The 20,811-nt window shown below is 43.8% G+C and overlaps 1 pseudogene; it reads right to left on the reverse strand.

The window, feature by feature from the left end:
• Positions 1-10,173: 10,173 nt before the first annotated feature.
• On the reverse strand, positions 10,174-10,291 carry LOC124723155 (annotated as a pseudogene).
• Between the last annotated feature and the right edge of the window lie 10,520 nt (positions 10,292-20,811).

Here is a 20,811-nt window from a genome sequence, read left to right on the forward strand (position 1 = left end):
AGCTGACATTTTAAACTGAAATCTTGAAGTAATGTGTTAAACTGACATCTAGAACTCATATTTTGAACTGACCTTTCAGAATGAATCTTCAGCTGACATCTAAAACTGATTTTTAAACTGATATTTTTATCTCGTAATCTTAAAATGACATCTTAATTTCACATCTTAAAATGATAAATTAACTCATATTTTAAACTGAAATTTGGGAAGAGTAATAAATATGCACTGAAAGTTCAAAGTGCCAAATCCGCTTTTATAATGTAAAATGATAGATTTAAAAAAGATGTGAAGAATGAGTTGAGGCTGCATAATATTAAATTTTATTAAATTTAGAACTTTACTATCACTTGTCAGTTCCACAAATTCCTTGATTTTCACTTTAAATCTAATGTGATACAACTAAAATGAAAAAATGAAAGAAGAGGGGACAGAAAAGATGTGAAATGGCTTAAGAGCACGCTTTTGCGCTGCAGCAAAACGCAAACGTCATGCCCCATCTTTTATCTACGAGTACTTTCGTGGAAATTTTGAAGAGTTCCGCATAACTTTACACGACCAAATTCATTCCCTCTCCTAACCCTAAATTTCGAAGCCCTAGACGCTGCCTAGTTTCCTTATGGTGTAGAGCTGGGCCCGATATATACACTACTGGCCATTAAAATTGCTACACCAAGAAGAAATGCAGATGATAAATGGGTATTCATTGGACAAATGTATTATACTAGAACTGACATGTGATTACATTTTCACGCAATTTGGTTGCATAAATCCTGAGAAATCTGTACCCAGAACACCCACCTCTGGCCGTAATAACGGCCTTGATACGCCTGGGCTTGAGTCAAACAGAGCTTGGATGGAGTGTACAGGTACAGCTGCCCATACCACAGTTCATCAAGAGTAGTGACTGGCGTATTGAGACGAGCCAGTTCCTCGCCCACCATTGATCAGACGTTTCCAATTGGTGAGAGATCTGGAGAAGGTGCTGGCCAGGGCAGCAGTCGAACGTTTTGTGTATCCAGAAAGGCCCGTACGGGACCTACAACATGCGGTCGTGTATTATCTTGCTGAAATGTAGGGCTTTGCAGGGATCGAATGAAGAGTAGATCCATCGGTCGTAACACATCTGAAATGTAACGTCCACTGTTAAAAGTGCCGTCAATGCGAATAAGAGGTGACCGAGACATGTAACCAATGGCACCCCACACCATTACGCCGGGTGATACGCCTGTATGGCGATGACGAATACACACTTCCAATGTGCGATCACCGCGATGTCGCCAAACACGGATGCGACCATCATGATGCTGTAAACAGAACCTGGATTCATCCGAAAAAATGACGTTTTGCCATTCTTGCACCCAGGTTCGTGGTTGAGTACACCATCGCAGGCGCTCCTGTGTGTGATGCAGCGTCAAGGGTAACCGCAGCCATCGTCTCCGAGCTGACAGTCCATGCTGCTGCAAACGTCGTCGAACTGTTCGTGCAGATGGTTGTTGTCTTGCGAAGGTCCCCATCTGTTGACTCAGAGATCGAGACGTTGCTGCACGATCCGTTACAGCCATGCGGATAAGATGCCTGCCATCTCGACTGCTAGTGATAGGAGGCCCTTGGGATCCAGCACGGCGTTCCGTATTACCCTCCTGAACCCACCGATTCCATCTTCTGCTAACAGTCATTGGATCTCGACGAACGCGAGCAGCAATATCGCGATACGATAAACCGCAATCTTGATAGGCTACAATACGACCTTTATCAAAGTCGGAAACGTGATGGTACGCATTTCTCCTCCTTTCACGAGGCATCACAACAACGTTTCACCAGGTAACGCTCGTCAACTGCTGTTTGTGTATGAGAAATCGTTTGGAAACTTTCCTCATGTTGGGGCGTTGTAGTTGTCGGAACCGGCACCAACCTTGTGTGAATGCTCTGAAAAGCTTATCACTTGCATATCACAGCATCTTCTTCCTGTCGGTTAAATTTCGCGTCTGTAGCACATCTTCGTGGTGTAGCAATTTTAATGGCCAGTAATGTATATGCTGAGGATTATTCGTCACCTGCCTGGTATTAATGGCGCTGGGAGAGAAGAGAAACTTGGAATGCACTGGGTTATCGCACCAGCAATTCGGAGTGCGGTGCAGGTGCTCGCGCTAGATTCAATGGTGCGGCAGGGGTTTCTGTTCATTTGAGACGGCGCCCATTAGCTGGGGGACCGCGACCATCGCCTGCGACGCGGCGCCTCGCGAGCTGCGGTCGGCCCTCCGCTGTGCGGCCGTGTTGCGCGCGCACACGCCCGCTGTGACGTGCACGCAGTCGCCCGCCATTAGTCAGGCCGGGATCTGGGGTTAGGGCGAGGCGAGGCCGCGGCTGACCAAGACGGATGGCGCGATCGCGGAGTCGACCGGCCCGCCACCGGACGCTAATGCGCTGCGCCAGATGCACGGAGGCCGCGAAATGGCGCGCAATTACCGCTGTCTGCCAGAAGACTGGCGCCAGACCTGCGCCGCTGCCGGAGGGAACCTCTACAACAACACATAGCAAGCTTTACAGTTAACAAAAACTAGATTTTTTTTCTGTACACTATCTAATACGCAAGTAACCGTGCAGTTGAGCGCCCTTCAAACCAACTACCTAATCAAAAACATCCAGATACCCCTATTTGTCTGGAACTGACCACTAGATGTCATGAGAGGCCGACTTGTCAGTGTAAAAGGAAGCGGGGAGTGCTTTGTTTTACACGTTACGGGAAGAAGATTACTGCGAAGTTTGCCAAATCATCCTTACACCACCAGAAGTGAACAAGTCGTCACCCTGCCTATGCACGGTTGGTAACTATGCACAGACAGGATGACGACTCCAGCGAGCGACCAAATGGTGTAAATTGCTCTGAAGATGACCCCATCGCGGGTTGAAACCGGTTGGCGGCAAAATAAATAATGCGATTGTGACTGTCATTTTGAATAATTGATTATAAGTTAATTAATCGCTGTTATCTCCATACAACTATGCTGTCTAAAAATTTCAACACTTTCTTTACTGCGTACACTGCTACACATTACTGGCGTCAGCAACATAACATTTAAACCAGTAAGGGTACAATTCGTCTTGTGTGCAGAAGTTATGTGGATACACTCAATTGAAATACATGTAGAATGAGATGGAATTTTCCAAAACCCTCCCAAAAACCACAAAAAAGTGTTACAAAGCGTAGTACAGAAATACGAAAGTACGATGAAAGTAACTTTTTTTTCAGAATATTACAGTGGCTTACGGAAGATATTAGCAGCGACGTCATGTGTAAATCGAACACAACCATCGATCGCCGACTGGACAAGTTCCTGACAAGTGCAGTCGTTAGGAGAATCCCCTGTGGAGAGCTCCGTTACTCCGGATCACGGTACGTGGTAATACGAAGAAAAATAATGGAAAAAGGAGAATTCCTTCTATTTCGTTATGATACTGTCCCAAAGTCTACGCAAAATGGATGTTTATAATTCCTTTCCTGCAGCTGAATACACTCTCCAGGGGGCACCATCTCATTGTAGCACTGTCCCTTTGGGTGGATGAGTTTGTGCGCTTAAATGAATCTGAGAGCTATATCCGTTGTAGTATAGTTATTGGCGAGTCCAACCTAGCCAGAAATGTCTCAGCAGAGGATCCAGGCAGTGTGCCTCACAACGAACTTCTGGCCTATTTCTCCGTTCCTTATCTACAACATATTTCTCTGTTCCATAGGGCAGGGAGGAACTCTTGAGGTATAATGAAACCCATCCTCCTAGAGGAGAAAACACTGATGAAAAATCCTGCCAGCCCAGAAACAGAAAAGTGGCAGCCTCACTGCACGGCTAGTCCTGAGCAGCGTCCGTAACGCGACCAGGGAGCGTTTATCTTCACCTGAAACCTTACAAGAGTGCCTCGGAACTGGATGGAACACTATAGGGCGAAAATGGCTAGACCGACTTGTTTACGAGTCGACACACGGAATGTCAGACGTGCATATAGACCAGAAGCTACCAAAAAAATGGTTCAAATGGCTCTGAGCACTATGGGACTCAACATCTTAGGTCATAAGTCCCCTAGAACTTAGAACTACTTAAACCTAACTATCCTAAGGACATCACACACACCCATGCCCGAGGCAGGATTCGAACCTGCGACCGTAGCAGTCCCGCGGTTCCGGACTGCAGCGCCAGAACCGCTAGACCACCGCGGCCGGCTAGAAGCTACCAAAATTGTACCGTCCGTATTAGACGAATGTTGATGTCAGTGTATCGCAGAAACCTACGTGATGTTGGGGAAGAGATTTTACTGTGCATGAGGAAAAAAACCAGTAATTATGGAGGCTGCGGAGAGAAGCATGGAACAGGATTTGCGGTGAGTGCCCTTTTGGTAAGACAAACGGTACAGTAGTTTCCGCTCTATAAGCAGCAGGTTTCACGGCTCGCTCGCACCGGGAAATACAAACAAAGGCGGCTCTGCCGCCAATTTTATTGCACGACGCGGCCGGCCGCGGGTGCAAAAGAACCCATGTGGACGGGTGGAAAAAAATGTGTCAGGCTTCATAATACGTATTTATATGTGTCGTGTATTACGCATTTCTTGTACGTAATGTGAATCTGCACATGAACTTTCCTAATCCTCCTCACACCTTTCCATAAAGCTGATTTGGGAAGTAGTTCTGTATTATAGTAGTGCAACCCTTACTCCTGGGTGGGGGGTCAGAGAGACAGCACAGACAGGTAAAAGTCAAAGACTTTCCAGTATCACAAGATTTGGGGTGGAGAGGTTGGTCACGGCCAAGTGGTTTGACTATCCCCTCCACAGGGGCCCAGGAAGACCTCCGGGTGCCCGCCATATTCGGGGAGTGTTACAGAAGACGGGTAAGTGAGCAGACGTGCCCTCAGTGCGTCTGTCTCAATATTCACGCATGGAAGAGAAATATTTGAATATTTGTACTAATTTTTTTATTTCCAACTTTGGACTGTGTAAGGAAATGAATGTTCTCGTTTAATTTCGGAAATTTGACCCCCTGTGTTAACGTATCTGGTCCCCAGCTTGCCCGTTGTCCTCCTCACATAGTGGATGTCCTATGAAAAAAATATTGGGAGACTTTGGTGGTACACATTTGGCCAACGCAATTCTGTCTTGCCCGTAGAAATGTGCGTAAAGATTAGTATATAATATATCCGAGCTATAAGTTGTAAAATTGTAATATCTGTAAACTGAAACAATTGCTGCAATCGCTGTAAAATCGAGTGATAAGATTTAAAATAAATAGGTAATCAATTGTCATCAAGCTTTAACATACCTTAAAAATCACAAAGAAGTCAAGTTAAAGGAATTGATATAGAATGCAGGGACCCACACGTCAGCGTGTGAGCTCTCCAGCCCCTCGCATAGTATCGTACAGAAAGGACACGCTCTCTAGGTAGCGCTCTCAAGCTCCCCACCCCAGTTATCCGTTGCGCAATTTTCATTCAGGGCTTGACATCAGCTTCCATCTGGCGTCCCTAGGCAAGGAGGTTTGACGGTAATCTTTCAAGACAAGTGAAGAACTTCACTGGAATGAGCAAGAGGGTATCATGTCTCACTATGAGGCATAATGCCTGATAATGCAAGGTGGAGAAAAATAATTTCTGTGAAGAACTAGAAATATTTAGATCATTTTGCGAGATTCAGTGCCAAAGAGGGACAGGAAGACACGTACAGATAAAAAAAATTGGTAAGGAGTGCATACATGCGAAAACAAACGACAGTGGACTGGTCTTATCTGTTTTGTGCTAAACCAGAACCCTGTGGTGAGTTCGACGATCTTTCCCCATCACCGAATACACAAAAGTGGCCGATGCTTTCCCAGATGGTAGCGTCATCAATCAGATCGATCACTTGCTTGTAGATAAGAGTTGCAAGAAGTATACGATTCATATTAGATCTTAAAGATAGGATGATTCGGACTCAGGTCATTACCTAATAATACGCAAACTAGAACTACCAGCTGTGCTATAAAAAAGAGGAACATCATGGCCGAGAGACAGTTTCAGGTGAGAAGCTTAAAAATCCGCAGTTGTGTCACCAGTCTAATATCAGAGTGCATAACAAATTGTAAGTCCTGACATCAAACGCTAGTGATGAAAGAAGTGTTGATGATCAATGAGAAGAAACACTGAGGTGACAGAAGTCATGAGGTCTCTCCTAATATCGTCTAGGACCTTCTTTTACCCGGTGTAGAGCAGTAGCTCGACGCAGCATGGACTCAATGAATCTTTGGAGTCCCCTGCACGAATGTCGAGCCATGCTCCTACTATAGCCGTTCGTAATTGTGGAAAACATTGGTGGTGGAGGATTTTGTGCACAAACTGGCTTCTCGATTGTGTTCCATAAATCTTCGATTCGATTCATATCGGGCGATCTGGGTGGCCAAAATCATTCGCTCGCACTGTCCAGAATGTTCTTCAAAGCAATCGCAGACAATTGTGGTCTGGTGACATGGCGCATTGTCATCCACAAAAATCCCATCCTTATTTGAGAACATGAAGTCCATGAATGACAGCAAATGGTTTCCAAGCGTCCGAGAATAACCATTTCCAGTCAAAAATGTGTTAAGTTGTACTGCGTCCATTCCATATAAACACAAGCTGCATCATTATGGAACCGTCATCAGCTTGCACAGTGCCTAGTTGACAGCAAGGGCTAAGTCTTCAAATGGTTCAAATGACTCTGAACACTATGGGACTTAACATCTGAGGTCATCAGCCCCCTATAACTTAGAACTACTTAAACCTAACGAAACTAAGGACATCACACACATCCATGCCCGAGGCAGGATTCGAACCTGCGACCGTAGCGGTCACGCGGTTCCAGACTGAAGCGCCTAGAACCGCTTGGCCACAGCGGCCGGCGTCTATGTCTTCGTGGGATCTGCACCACACTCGAACACTATCATCATCTCTTACCAACTCAAATCGGGACTCATATGACCAGGTCTCGATTTTCCAGTTGTCTATGGCCCAACCGACATGGTCACGAGCCCAGGAGAGGCACTGCAGATCATGTGCTGTTAACAAAGGCATTAGTATAGGTCGTCTGCTGCCATAGTCAATTAACACCAGATTTTGCTCCAGTTTCCTTACGGATACGTTCGTTAGACGCTCCACTTTGGTTTCTGCGATTATTTCATTCAGTGTCGCTTGCTTGTTAGCGTTGACAACCCTACCCAAAAGCTATTGCTCTTGGTCGTTAAGTTGTAACCTCCCCCTCACTTATCCACCATTATTGACAGCGAAAAATTAAACCGCGTGTATCTAATGGAAATTTGGGAAAAGCAAATCGTCACTGAAGTTAATCTGTCGGTAAAGAGGGAGGAAAGGGTTACATCTAAATGAAAGGAAAAATGCAAATGAAACTGGTGGAAATTAATTTTGAAAAGTGGTAAAGTTAATAAAGAAAGTAAATGTGCGGCCGTTACGTCAACAATTAACTAGCGGTAATTAGATATTTGAGATTTGGGGGAAATTACGGTCGCCAGTCCTAAGGACAATTACTATAGTAACTGAAAAAGAAAGGTTATTACACATATAATTAGCACTAGAAGCGTGGCAAATGAAGGTTGGCACGTGTAGTGTGAAAACTGAAAGTTTGTCAGAAGTAATAAATTTCGCTACACTCTGACTTAATTTAGCAAAACAATTAATAAAACCGGAAAACTGAAAGTTAATTTAGTGACTGAGATTAATAGTGAACTTTGTTTCTGAAGCATATCGAAATTCAGTAAAATACAGTTAGTCTTGCGCTACCTCAACAAACATTTCAAAAGCTCTTGAATCTACGCCATTTAGAAATAAGAGATATAACTTTGAACTTGAATTAAATGATTCTGAACAATTAACAATAGTAAAATTTAGTACGTACCAAGCTGAGCTGCAGTCACAGGTAAGCTAAAATACGGTAACAAAACTCGCACTCTTAATTTGTGCTCGTGTAATCTAAATATTGTAGCCAGCTATGAATACCTTAACTGAACTTTGAAATTAAAGCAGTGAAATCGAATGATGCTGGCGTTTGAATTTCAACGACACTCGGGTTCATTCCGGAAAAGGAAGGGACCCTGCTTGGTAACGCAATTGGGACAATGAGCAACAAAGGTTCATGCTACGTTGCTGTAATTTAGTTATGGAAATGGAACAGTTTGAAAAGCTGAGGTCTGCCATACAGTTCTAAAACTTTACGTGCTTCCAGTCTTCCTTGTTGGTTGATTGAAGGTTTGAAGCCGTCGATCGGGAAGGTGGCGACAGTCACTCATTGTCGGCCGTCGCTGTTGCAGAAGCTGGATGTTGGCGCTCCTTCTTCTCGACACGGTCACCAGATGAAACGGGCTCTTGATGTGCGCCAGCTAATGCTTCCCGTCCGCGACACCGTGTCAGAAACTATCATGGCAAGTCGAGCGCAATTACATGCTGCCCAACCCCGAAAGCGCGGCAACTCGCGGGAGCGTCACACAACACACTTGCTCCACTGCACTACTCCAGCCAGACCCCCCTCTGCCCGCGCTCCACGCGACAGAGTTAACACTACCAAAGATCCTAAACATTTTGGTTCTCCACACGACCTATCGATGTAATCGTTCGATAGCATAGTTTTCCCTAGGCAAGAACAGGCGTAAAAATACAAATAATATTTACAAAACAACCAATTATACATCGACATAAATGCATAAATATATATATACAAATAGTAAAACAATTACAATATGTAAAGACACAGAAATGTCATATCTTGAGGTAACAAAACAAGGACAAATCTATAGTACAATAGATGGAAATAGAAGGATATGCATTTCTGGCGTTACAAAGTGAAGGCCGTCGGCCACTGCTATGTCCGATTGAGAGGTAATGCCTGAAGTTTGGTATTCTCGGCACACACATGACACTGTGAATCTCGGTATACTGAATTCCCTAACGATTTCCGAGATTCAATGCCCCATTCGTCTATTCCAACTATCATTGCACGTTCAAAGTCCGTTAATTCCCGTCGTAAGGCCACGATGAAGTCGAAAATCTTTTCACACGAATCACCTGAGAACTAATGACAGCTTCGCCAATGCTCTGCCCTTTTATGCCCTGTACACAAGATGCTGCCGTCATGTGTATATGTGCATTTCGCTATCCCATGACTTTGTCACCTCACTGCGTAACGACCGCTGTAAATGAAGCAGCGAAGGAAGTTCTAGGAGAAAAAAGGCAACAGCCAATAAGAAATGGTTCAATAACGCATGTGAAAAAGCTGTGAGGGCCAGGAAGAGAGCAAGGGAAGCACACATTCTGGGCAGAAATTGTGCAAAAGAGTAGGACATAAGTCAAGAACATGAGAATGGTTCAAAATGATTCAAATGGCTCTGAGCACTATGGGACTTAACATCTGTGGTCATCAGTCCCCTAGAACTTTGAACTACTTAAACCTAACTAACCTAAGGCCATAACACACATCCATGCCCTAGGCAGGATTCGAACCTGCGACCGGAGCGATCACGCGGTTCCAGACTGAAGCGCCTAGAACCACACGGCCACACCGGCTGGCCCGAACATGAAAATAGTAGCATATAGTATTCAGAGGACAAACGAATGGAAATTCATGACAAACATGATCAATGAAATAGAGAGGATAAATACAATATCTGACAGCATGAAAATGTTTCAGATGATGAAGCTTGTGAGGAACGGGCAAAGAAATGAGCCCTTAGTGATGATAAGGATGGGAATATGCTGACAGCCATGGTGACCATTTGTAACACACATTAATGATGCAGGAAATGGTTTGATAATTCATTAGATTGAATGTTTAATATATAAGCAGTGACAGAGTGCTACACTGTTAGCTAGGAAACGGCCCAGTAACTTATACATGTGTTTGTGTATGATTTAGATACAACCTCAGCCTTTAGCGAAACCTACAGTGCAGCCAGTGAGTTTTGGAAAATTGCACCCCGTCTTCAGGCCAAAAGTGGCCCTTCTGGAGCACCCGACCGCCGTGTCATCCTCAGATGAGGATGCGGATAGAAGGGGCATGTGGTCAGCACACCGCTCTCCTAGTCGTTATGATGGTTTTCTTTGATTGGAGCCGCTACTATTCTGTCGAGTAGCTCCTCAATTGACAGCACGAAGCTGAGTGCACCCCGAAAAATGGCAACAGCGCTTGGCGGCCTGGATGGTCACCCATCCAAGTGCTGACCACGCCCGACAGCGCTTAACTTCGGTGATCTGACGGGAACCGGTGTATCCACTGCGGCAAGGCCGTTGCCTTTTGCAAAATTAGGTAAGCCAAAAATAGAATAGCATAAGAAACTGAAACATTTCTAAATATACACCTTAACTTATTTTCAAAGAAATTTCAGTGTCGTAGTTGATTATTTTACGATATAACTTTCCAGTTAACGTTCAGTTATTTTCATCTTACATCATGTTGTACGAGTATAGCTTGTTTCTGCTCTGCATCCATTATTAATTATCAACGTCGCTTTGGGTGGTGAAGTCAAACTAAACGTGTGGTGTTTTTCTCTTGTATGTACAGTGCTGGAAATATTAATGTGTTAGTTGTAATAAGGTTTAACAATTGCGACCATCACATCAGCACTTGCACCGAAATGTTTACGTATAGTACACGAATGACGTAGCTATCGCAAGGGATGACGTAAGAGGACACAAATTATCATCTTGCACTAATCTAAAGTAGTGTATTGTGCTATTTGACACTCCTTGCTATTGACTGTCGCATAAATGAATGTAATTTATGCTGTTAGTCTGACCTGGAAAAGTGAAGTAGCCTTCCTTTTTGTAGCGCGGGATAGCCGCGCTGTCTCAGGCGTCTTGTCACGGTTCGTGCGGCTCCCCTCATCGGAGGTTCGAGTCCACCCTCGGGCATAGATGTGTGTGTTGTCCTTAGCGTAAGTTAGCTTAAGTTAGATTAAGTAGGACTGATGACCTCAGCAGTTTGGTCCCATTAGACCTTACCACTAATATCCAAAAATTTTCCTTCTTTTCTCGCAGCCCCACGTTATGGTCGGATCCAGGCCGAACATAATTGTACGATTGCTGTAGCAACTGGAACGCCTCCTGCTTGAGTTCGTCTGTGGAGGGAGCATGAAGTGAGGTAGGCCTAAGTTTTATTCCCGTCCACTTCCAGTTCCAGACTGTATAGCAGTGGTTGTGTGCGAGGAGCACGTATCCATCTGTAGTACCTTTAGTGCTGTATGTTTTTAAATATGAATCCTGCTTATGAAGTAGTGTGTATTTTATTAGAAAGTTTTAAATTGTGGGCACCCTACTGAGTCTCTTTAAATATGTGGTAAGAAAGAAGTGAAATATTCGGGTATGTGCTACAATCTTAGTTTCAAACAATCGTGGTTTATAGAGCTGCCGTAATTGGGCGCCCTGACTGCAGAAATTGTGTTTTTGGCCATGCTTGTTTTTTAGCGACAAAAGCAACGTTTGGACTAGAGAAGGATTTGCCGTTTTGCTAAATTCAGCACGGTCGTTACACAAACACTCAGATTCGGCAGAGCATTTAAAGTTCCAGATTAATTTGAAAAATGTAAAAAGAATCGAAATTCAAAGTTGTCCTAAAGGAAAATGCCAGACTGTATATTACACAGTTCAATGAAAACGTTCGTTTAAACTGCCTTTACGTACAATTAGTAGTTAATGCACTATTCTATTTAAACAAGCGAGAATTAGCATTTCGCGGTCAGAACGAGTCAATAGACTCAATAAATCGTGGGAATTTTATGACACTGTTGACGCCGCAGCTAGCAAGGAGTCCTGTAGAAACAAAGAAGCAATATTCCAAGATAAAACGTGTGTTCAGTGTTGATTCAAAAAGTATACAAAATGAACTAATCGCCTGCATTTTAGATTTTATCAGTTATCTTGGAAAAAAGTGAGTTGGAAACTGCTGGATTTTTTCTGTCCATGTCGATAATAAAACAGATATTACACACGCGTCTCAGTGCCCTTTAATACCGAGGTTCGTTAATGCTAAAGGATCTACAGTGGAGCGTTTCTTAGGCTCCTATGATGTAAGTGCCGACCAAATAGTAGAAACTTTCTTTGGACAACGTCTTGGTGCACAATTACTAGGGCAGCGTCATGATGGTGCAAGCGTGATGTCTGGCAACTCAGATTGCAGAACAAAAATCAAGAACAAAACTTCTTTCGCAGTATTGGTACACTGCTAGATCTACTGTCTGGATCTAGTCCTGCAACAGTGTTACTGGAATTCCTATCTTTTTCCGTCGCTGAGAAAAGAGAACTTACGCAATTACTTGTGTATCGAGACCATGCATTCCAACCATAACACCCATCAGCTGGAGCTCTAGCTCCAAATTGTTGAGTGTAATCGTGGATGACAGGGAAAAACTGAAAGATGTTTTCGAAACGATAGTTTGCTGTGAACAGTTTGGTGATAATTCCACTCATCGTGTAGAGATTTTCTGAAAGACATGAACAGGTTTGAATTTACATATCTGGCAGTAGTATTTCATAAGATATTTTGTTTGACAGATATACTGTCCGATGTTTCACAGAAGAAGTCTTGGACGTTCACTACCGCAAATCTAAAGAAATGACTATTTGTGATACGCTAAGAAACAAGAGAAACGAACAATAGTTAGTAGTTATTTTTAATGGGCCAGCAAAATGGGAGATATGCACCTCTCACGAGAATACAGTTCCCTCTCTCAGAATGAATGTGTTCAGATGTATCGAGCCTTGTATTACGAAATTTTGGATCGTATTTTTATGGAAATGAATCTCAAATTCACGATTTTTAAAAAATCGGTTTGTTTTCTTGATACCACAAAATTTGGAGAATACCACATGTGTTTTCCTTCTCGTGCACTTGGAACTTGCACAATTTCTTGGAGTCTGTATTCTCCAAGAAACGACGCTTAAGAAACGAACTCTCTCTTTTGTATGCCGATGAGAAGCACAAAAAGATTTCCACCGAAAAGACATTAGAAATGCTTAATGAAAGTAAGGTCATTTATGCGGATACTTATGAACTGTGGAAAGAAGCTTTTTTTTACCTGAAGTGTATAAAAAACATACCTGAGGAATGCAATGGCAGGAGAAGGACTTTTTTTAGTGAATATTTCAATTAAGAAAGAACTCCTAGTGCAGTTAATAAAAACAGAGCCCTTTTATGAATGCATCATCAACAATTTTGCAGCCTCGAATGACCGAAGGATTGATGTGGTGTACAGGGAATAGGTAAGCTCATTTATTAAGATAACTATGGGTAAATGTAGGTATATTTTTATTTCCTGCTGGCTCCCCTCCTAATATCTCAGCCACGAGCCACCAATGATAATAAACAGAACATCGGTTTACACGATCCTCAGACAGAGCACACATTCCTGATTCTCACCATGTACGAGGGTTGACTGAAAAGCAATGCCTCCACGCCGGCCGAAGTGGTCGAGCGGTTCTAGGCGCTTCAGTCTGGAACCGCGCGACCGCTACAGTCGCAGGTTCGAATCCTGCCTCGGGCATGGCTGTGTGTGATGTCCTTAGGTTAGTTAACTTTAAGTAGTTCTAAGTTCTAGGGGACTGATGACCTCCGATGTTAAGTCCCATAGTGCACAGAGCCATTTGAGTCAATGCCTCCACCTTCGTAACTTTTCAACAGTTGGCAGTATTGGTATGCGGCATGTACTGGCTTGTTCCGTAACCTCTACTCTACAGCTCCAGTTGGCGGGAAGCCTTCGCACTGAACGGTTATGTTGTGATAGTGCAGAGTATGGAACGCTGCACAGACGGTCGGCCAATGCGATTTAAGCAACGTGCAGTCATTGAATTCTTGACAGCAGAAGGTGTCACCCCGAAGGAGATTCATCAGAGAATGAAAGCAGTTTAAAGATGTTGAGGCGCGAACATCTGACCTGCGTGACAAGCAAAGAGTTGGACGTCCTGTAACAGCAACCACCGAGTTTCACAAGCAAAATGTTGGCACATTGATTCAGGTCAATCGTCGTATCACTGAGAGAGAAATGGCAGGCACAGTCGGCATTTCACAAGAACGTGTGGGTCACATTATTGCTTTGCTTGGCCACACGTATCATGTGCCACCACAGCAGAACTTCAGAGACTGAATTTCACCACCCTACGGCATCATCCATACAGTCCAGATTTAGCACCGTCTGACTTCCATCTGTTCCTGATAATGAAAGACGGTCTGTAGGGACATCATTATGCTTCTCATGAAGACGTTGAGAGAATTGAGAGACTGTGATTGCGGAAACAGAGTGTCGATTTCTTCCATGGCGGCTTCAGAAAACTTGTTCGTCGTTGGCAGAAACGTAAGCAATTGGCTGGTGATTATATGGAAAAGTGAACATTGGTAATTAAAGATCACATACTAAGGATTATTTCTGCGTTTGATTTATAAAGATATTCCCATCAAAACCCAATTAACGAAGTTGGAGGCATTACTTTTGATTCAACCCTCATATTAAGTTGAAGATGTGATGACAGCAGTGTCGTCATGACATAAAAATAAGATAGTGCTCAATCTGCGATGAATCGGTAACAACATCGTATGAAAATCTGAAAGGAAAGGATAACTAGCCCAAAGCAGAATAAATAGTTTTGTGATGTCATTTGTATCTGGAGACCACTCACAGTTAATCGGACTTATGGACGACGAATTGCTTCTCAGGCTTAATCGCCATGCAGTACAAAGCGCAGCGCTTATTAAGATTTCATCCAAGACTTTTATGCACATCATCAGCGTCATACGACAGCTTCCAGGCTTAAGCATTGACTTGCAGTGATGATTGGGAAAGATTGCACAGAGCTTCATCGATTCCATATGTTAGCTATGGTCGAAATTGGGTTTCCATACGTTGCTCGCAGTACTGTCTACAGTTTTCACTGACGTTCACATTTGGCTATAGATTTTGTATGACATTTCATAACGTAAACAGCTGCCTGTTTTCATGATTAAATAATTTATACCTTAAATACAATAGTCTGACTTTTCTTATGATGCACTAATTATTACGCAATTACGAGTACAAGGAAGAGAACAACAACATCAACAACACTGCCTGTACTTTTACGCAGTTTTCTGGACAAGGGTTCCAAAGCTGCTGCCGGTCGCGGTGGCCGAGCGGTTCTAGGCGCTTCAGTCCGGAACCGCGCGACTGCTACGGTCAGGGGTTCGAATTCTGCCTCGGGCATGGATGTGTGTGATGTCCTTAGGTTAGTTAGGTTTAAGTAGTTCTAAGTTCTAGGGGACTGATGACCTAAGATGTTAAGTCCCATGGTTCTCAGAGCCATTTTTTGAACCAAAGCTGCTGAAAAGCACTTGGCTAGAGATAACCAAAATCGAATGTCGGTCTGTTGCATAATGTAAGGTTACATCTCAGATATAGCGCAAAAGACCTAACGATGCTCAAATGCAACGGAGCTGCTACCACGTCACTCTATCGATTGCAGTCGACGTTCCGACGTAATCTCGTAAGTCACCGTCAGAACTGAAATAAAGAGGACGAAAATACCACGAAATTATGTTACCGTCGCATCCCCTCTCGTCCTAGATGAAGTAGGAAACGGAAATCGTGCTCGCAGACATTACTGGTAGTCTTCGCGTATTTCTGAGAGACAAGAGTTCGAGAGATCCGGTTGGGAACGCATTACGCAAGCTGGGGCGATGTGCGTTGCAGATGCTTCTGTCACAATGGAGCTAACTAAGACCACTGTTATCACAGAACTGTAATGATACATGATTCTTTGTGAAACCCGGTCTCCCAATATGAGGCGATCTGTATTATTTGTAAGAAATTTTAATAGTTTTGATCGCAATCGAATCCAGTATAAGTAGGTAGGAACCGGTTTCGGTTGACTGACCTCCATCTTCAGATCTCCGAAACAAACAGAGAAACTGCTTTTCAGTTTATGTAAAAACTCCGAAAGGTTATAAATATTTTTAAGTATTAAGAAGCTGAATACAGTAAAACCTCGCACCATACTTTCACTATAATTGGTACCCAAGACCTCAAACTGTGTTAACCACCATAAAGTCGTTAGTATGAGTAACTTGTCAAAATATTCGTAGTTTGACCAGTGCATGTCTTTCAGCGAACAGAACCTGAAGGATACTTGTTACTGCACATGCCTTCCCGATAACAGTTACAACGAATAGGTGATGAACAAGGACCACATTCACAGTTTTGACTGCTAAACTGAAAGAACTATCGTTGTGATGACTTTTATAAAATTATAGAGTCAATAGAAACGTATGTCAAACTGATAATCCTAAAATTACTATAGAAATAGAATTTCGACAAGACTATATCAGAAGAAGAGATCTTATTAGCTATCCAAATCAGACAGTAAACTAGAGAAATACAATTTCTATATTTTAGATGAATAAGAACTAAAAAGAGTAGTGCTTTAGTATAATACTAAAATTGTTTTTAATCGCCCGAGGCCGTCCACCAGCGAGCTTATTTATGTAGCCTTTGTACGTTCACACCAGCTGAGGCGATTTCTTCTTGCAGGCTTACCTGGCAGAACCTCTGTACATTGTAAGGCTTCTCTTTTGAATTTTACGTACAGATTCTGTCTCAAAAGTCCAAGAATAATATTTTCAAGAAATTTACTGCTTTTTAGGGTACAAAAACTTAAAATCTTCAAAGTACATTCCTTCCTTACCTACATATTGCTGCCTAATCTTCGACCAGTTCACATTGTGTCCCTGGAAAACGTTATCGAAAAGCTCTATAAAGCACCACCTTAGAGCCTCTTTTACACCCTATAAGGACTCGTGATGATGTCCTTCAAGATTCTCTTTATCCTCGGAACAAAAAACAACTACTGTTCTAAAGTATTGCACGCCCTTGACTGCAATGATGTTCTTGTGTTAGTTACATATCTTCTCGCAGTAATGTATATGTATTTTTTGGGGAGGGGGCACCTTCCGACAATACCTGGCAACAATGTGACCTTATGTTGCCCATTATTGTCTCAGAAAGTGATCTGTGTTAACTGAAGTTTGGCATTTGCTAGCTCTGGTTTGAAAGTATTGCTGGATTTTTTGAATTTTCGCCATACTGTGTGTATGTGCATTCACCGTTGTGGTGAAAACTCATGAATTAACCCGTAAAAAAAAAAAAAAAACGTGCATGGAGGTTCCACACAACGAAGACCTAAACAGCACTGAAATTGCGAAGACATTAAACTGTTCGAGGTCAGCTGTGAGATGAAACCTGCAAATTTTAATGGCCAAAGGAGGTATGGAAAATTTACCGCGAAGCGGATGTCCTTGCATTTTTTCGCCCCGGGTCTACAGAATACTTCGTCGACTAAGCCGGAGAAAACAGGAGTGCTTCTTCCGTTGAACTGGAAAAAGCATGGCAAGAGGCAATGGGAGTTGATTGCAGCTCGTCAGTTGTTAGGAAAAGACTATGTGCCATGGGAATGAAAGCTAGAATCCCTAAGAAGAAGTCATTTTTAACTGCTGCAAGGAAGAGAGAGAGAGAGACTAGCATGGGCCAAACTGCACGTGAATTGGGCAAAAGAGCAGTGGAGAACTGTGGTACTTTAAGATGAAAGCCGATGATTCATGGTGAGTGACACACCGCAGCTCATTAGCTGTGAAGCCAATGAAAGGATGGATCCTGACTGCCTTTTAAGGACAGTCAAACATACTCCATCGGTAATGGTGTGGGGAGGAATGATATCGTACCAAAGTGTTTGAAGGCTGTACTTTGTTCAGGGAACAATGAACAGTGATGAACAGGAAATTGTGATTCGGCGCTCTCTGATGTTCACTGCATGTGATGCATTCCTGGATGTGCAGTGGATTCTGCAACAGGATCTGGTTGTACGCCACACGTAAAAAATGTGAGTTTTGGTTATTTTATCTTTGTAATTCAATTTACATGGGAACTGCTGCTACATATCGTCCAAATCTATCATTTCAGATTCGTACTCTCATGACTGAATTGGATATCAGAGAATTTCTGTGGTCGGTAAATTCGCCAGATCTTAATCCAATTTGTGGCTACTGGTCGGGAAGATGGTTCAGAAGAAGAACCTTGCAACGAAACAGGCTCTGTTGGAGGTGACCGTGAGAGTGTGGCACCATGTAATTGACATAAATACCAATAGAAAATTGATCGACTACATGTCTGACAAAATAAAATGTCGTTTGACTAGCGCCTCCCGTCGGGTGGACGGTTCGCCGGGTGCAAGTCTTTCGATTTGACGCCACTTCGGCAACTTGGGCGTCGATGGAGATGAAGTGATGATGATTAGGACAACACAACACCCAGTCCCTGAGCGGAGAAAATCTCCGACTCAGCCAAGAATCGAACCCGAACGATGGACATTCTGTCGCGCTGACCACTCAGCTACCGGGGGCGGACTCTGACAAAGTGAAGACTGTTATATGGGACAAAGGGGATCCAACAAAATATTAAGGTTATTTAAAATATGCCTACTGTATAATGCACTTGTGACACATAGCCGGCCGCGGTGGTCTAGCGGTTCAGGCGCTTAGTCCGAAACCGCGCGACTGCTACGGTCGCAGGTTCGAATCCTGCCTCGGGCATGGATGTGTGTGATGTGCTTAGGTTAGTTAGGTTTAAGTAGTTCTAAGTTCTAGGGGACTGATGACCACAGATGTTAAGTCCCATAGTGCTCAGAGCCATTTTTTTCAATAAATGTTTCAAATTTCAAAGACGCGTGTGTTTTCAGAAATTCTGTACCAAAATTCTCAAAATTCAGTAGGTATGTGCAATACTTTGCGATAGTAGCGTATTCGCAGCTGGGAATCCGAACCATAGTCAGTTGTGTGAGGATATGACAACAACGAAAATTTGTAGCAGATCGTGACTCAAACCCGGGTTTCCCACTTTATATTAGCGCTAGTCTTAACTGCTTCGGTTGTCCATGCACAAATCACAGCCAGACTCAACGTGTGTTCGGACACACGTGTATAATTCCTTTACAAGCAAGGTCACTTTAATTGAGAGTCACTGCTCGGTACCGGCAGATGAATACAGTATGACAGTGTCTATCTTGTTTAAGAAGAACGATGCATGTCCAAAGGATCAGGCATCGTGCCGACTACAACCGTAATGCAATATATTCGCAGTTCCGAGCGCGAACAACAATCACATGTATATGGTGTCCAGTATCAGCGTTGCCAGGGCGACAAGACCCGTGTAGCTCAGCACGTTATCGTGATACAAAATGCAGTTGTTCGGTATGTCTTTCCTCTCGCGATGCACCCTATTCCCCAACAACCAGGCGAAGAATTGAGTGTAACTATTTGCCCTTGAGGCAAAAATTCGCTGCGAACCATACCTTTTGAGTCTAAAAAGATGATAAGCATTGCCTTAACCGTGGGTTTACTCATGTGGGCCTTCCGCGAGCGAGTTGGATACGTGTTGTTGCAAGGATGTGTGAGTTGGATTTGCGTTTGATTTCTTAGATAAATGCAATAGAATTGCAACATGCTGAGGAGAAAGGCTGTTGCATTGTTTGTATTATTTGCAAAGTACAGAATCTGAGCTTTATTTCGGATTATTAAGTTAACTCATCCAAATGTAATCTTGAGCAATCGTTGTGAATGATCTTGCGCAGTAGCTTATGCGAACCGTCAAGTGTCAAGGCGAGAAGCCTGCAATGCTTGCAAATCAAAATGATGAATCCAATGCATCAAAATTCGTATGATTTCTCATAGATAACCGAAACAAAATGACTGCATTGAAATACTTTGCCTTATGATGATAAAGAATTTCATATCGACAACTGAACGCTGAAAGATTCTCAACTGCGAAGATTATTAAAATCGTTTATTCATGTAGATGATCGATTTCGAAGACGAGTAGGAGATTAGCGTTTAGCGTACCATTGACAAGAAGGTTAAGGAAAGCGGCTGTGCTCTTTCGAAGGAACCAACCCGGCATTTACCTTAAGCAGTTTAGGAAAATCACGGATAACCTAAATCAGGATGGCTGGACGTGGGTTTGAGCCATCGTCCTCGCGAATGCAAGTCCGACATGGTAACAACTACCCTACACCGATCGGTACCGGTTTCGACAAGTCTCTGTTTGTCATCTTTGGATCTGCAAAATATGGGACCGAAAACGCTAGGATACAGCTACTAACATAACAGCACACGTAGTTACACTCCTGGAAATGGAAAAAAGAACACATTGACACCGATGTGTCAGACCCACCATACTTGCGCCGGACACTGCGAGAGGGCTGTACAAGCAATGATCACACGCACGGCACAGCGGACACACCAGGAACCTAGCGGTGTTGGCCGTCGAATGGCGCTAGCTGCGCAGCATTTGTGCACCGCCGCCGTCAGTGTCAGTCAGTTTGCCGTGGCATACGGAGCTCCATCGCAGTCTTTAACACTGGTAGCATGCCGCGACAGCGTGGACGTGAACCGTATGTGCAGTTGACGGACTTTGAGAGAGGGCGTATAGTGGGCATGCGGGAGGCCGGGTGGACGTACCGCCGAATTGCTCAACACGTGGGGCGTGAGGTCTCCACAGTACATCGATGTTGTCGCCAGTGGTCGGCGGAAGGTGCACGTGCCCGTCGACCTGGGACCGGACCGCAGCGACGCACGGATGCACGCCAAGACCGTAGGATCCTACGCAGTGCCGTAGGGGACCGCACCGCCACTTCCCAGCAAATTAGGGACACTGTTGCTCCTGGGGTATCGGCGAGGACCATTCGCAACCGTCTCCATGAAGCTGGGCTACGGTCCCGCACACCGTTAGGCCGTCTTCCGCTC

Source organism: Schistocerca piceifrons, chromosome 1 (assembly GCF_021461385.2).
Source record: "Schistocerca piceifrons isolate TAMUIC-IGC-003096 chromosome 1, iqSchPice1.1, whole genome shotgun sequence".
Lineage (NCBI taxonomy): Eukaryota > Metazoa > Arthropoda > Insecta > Orthoptera > Acrididae > Schistocerca > Schistocerca piceifrons.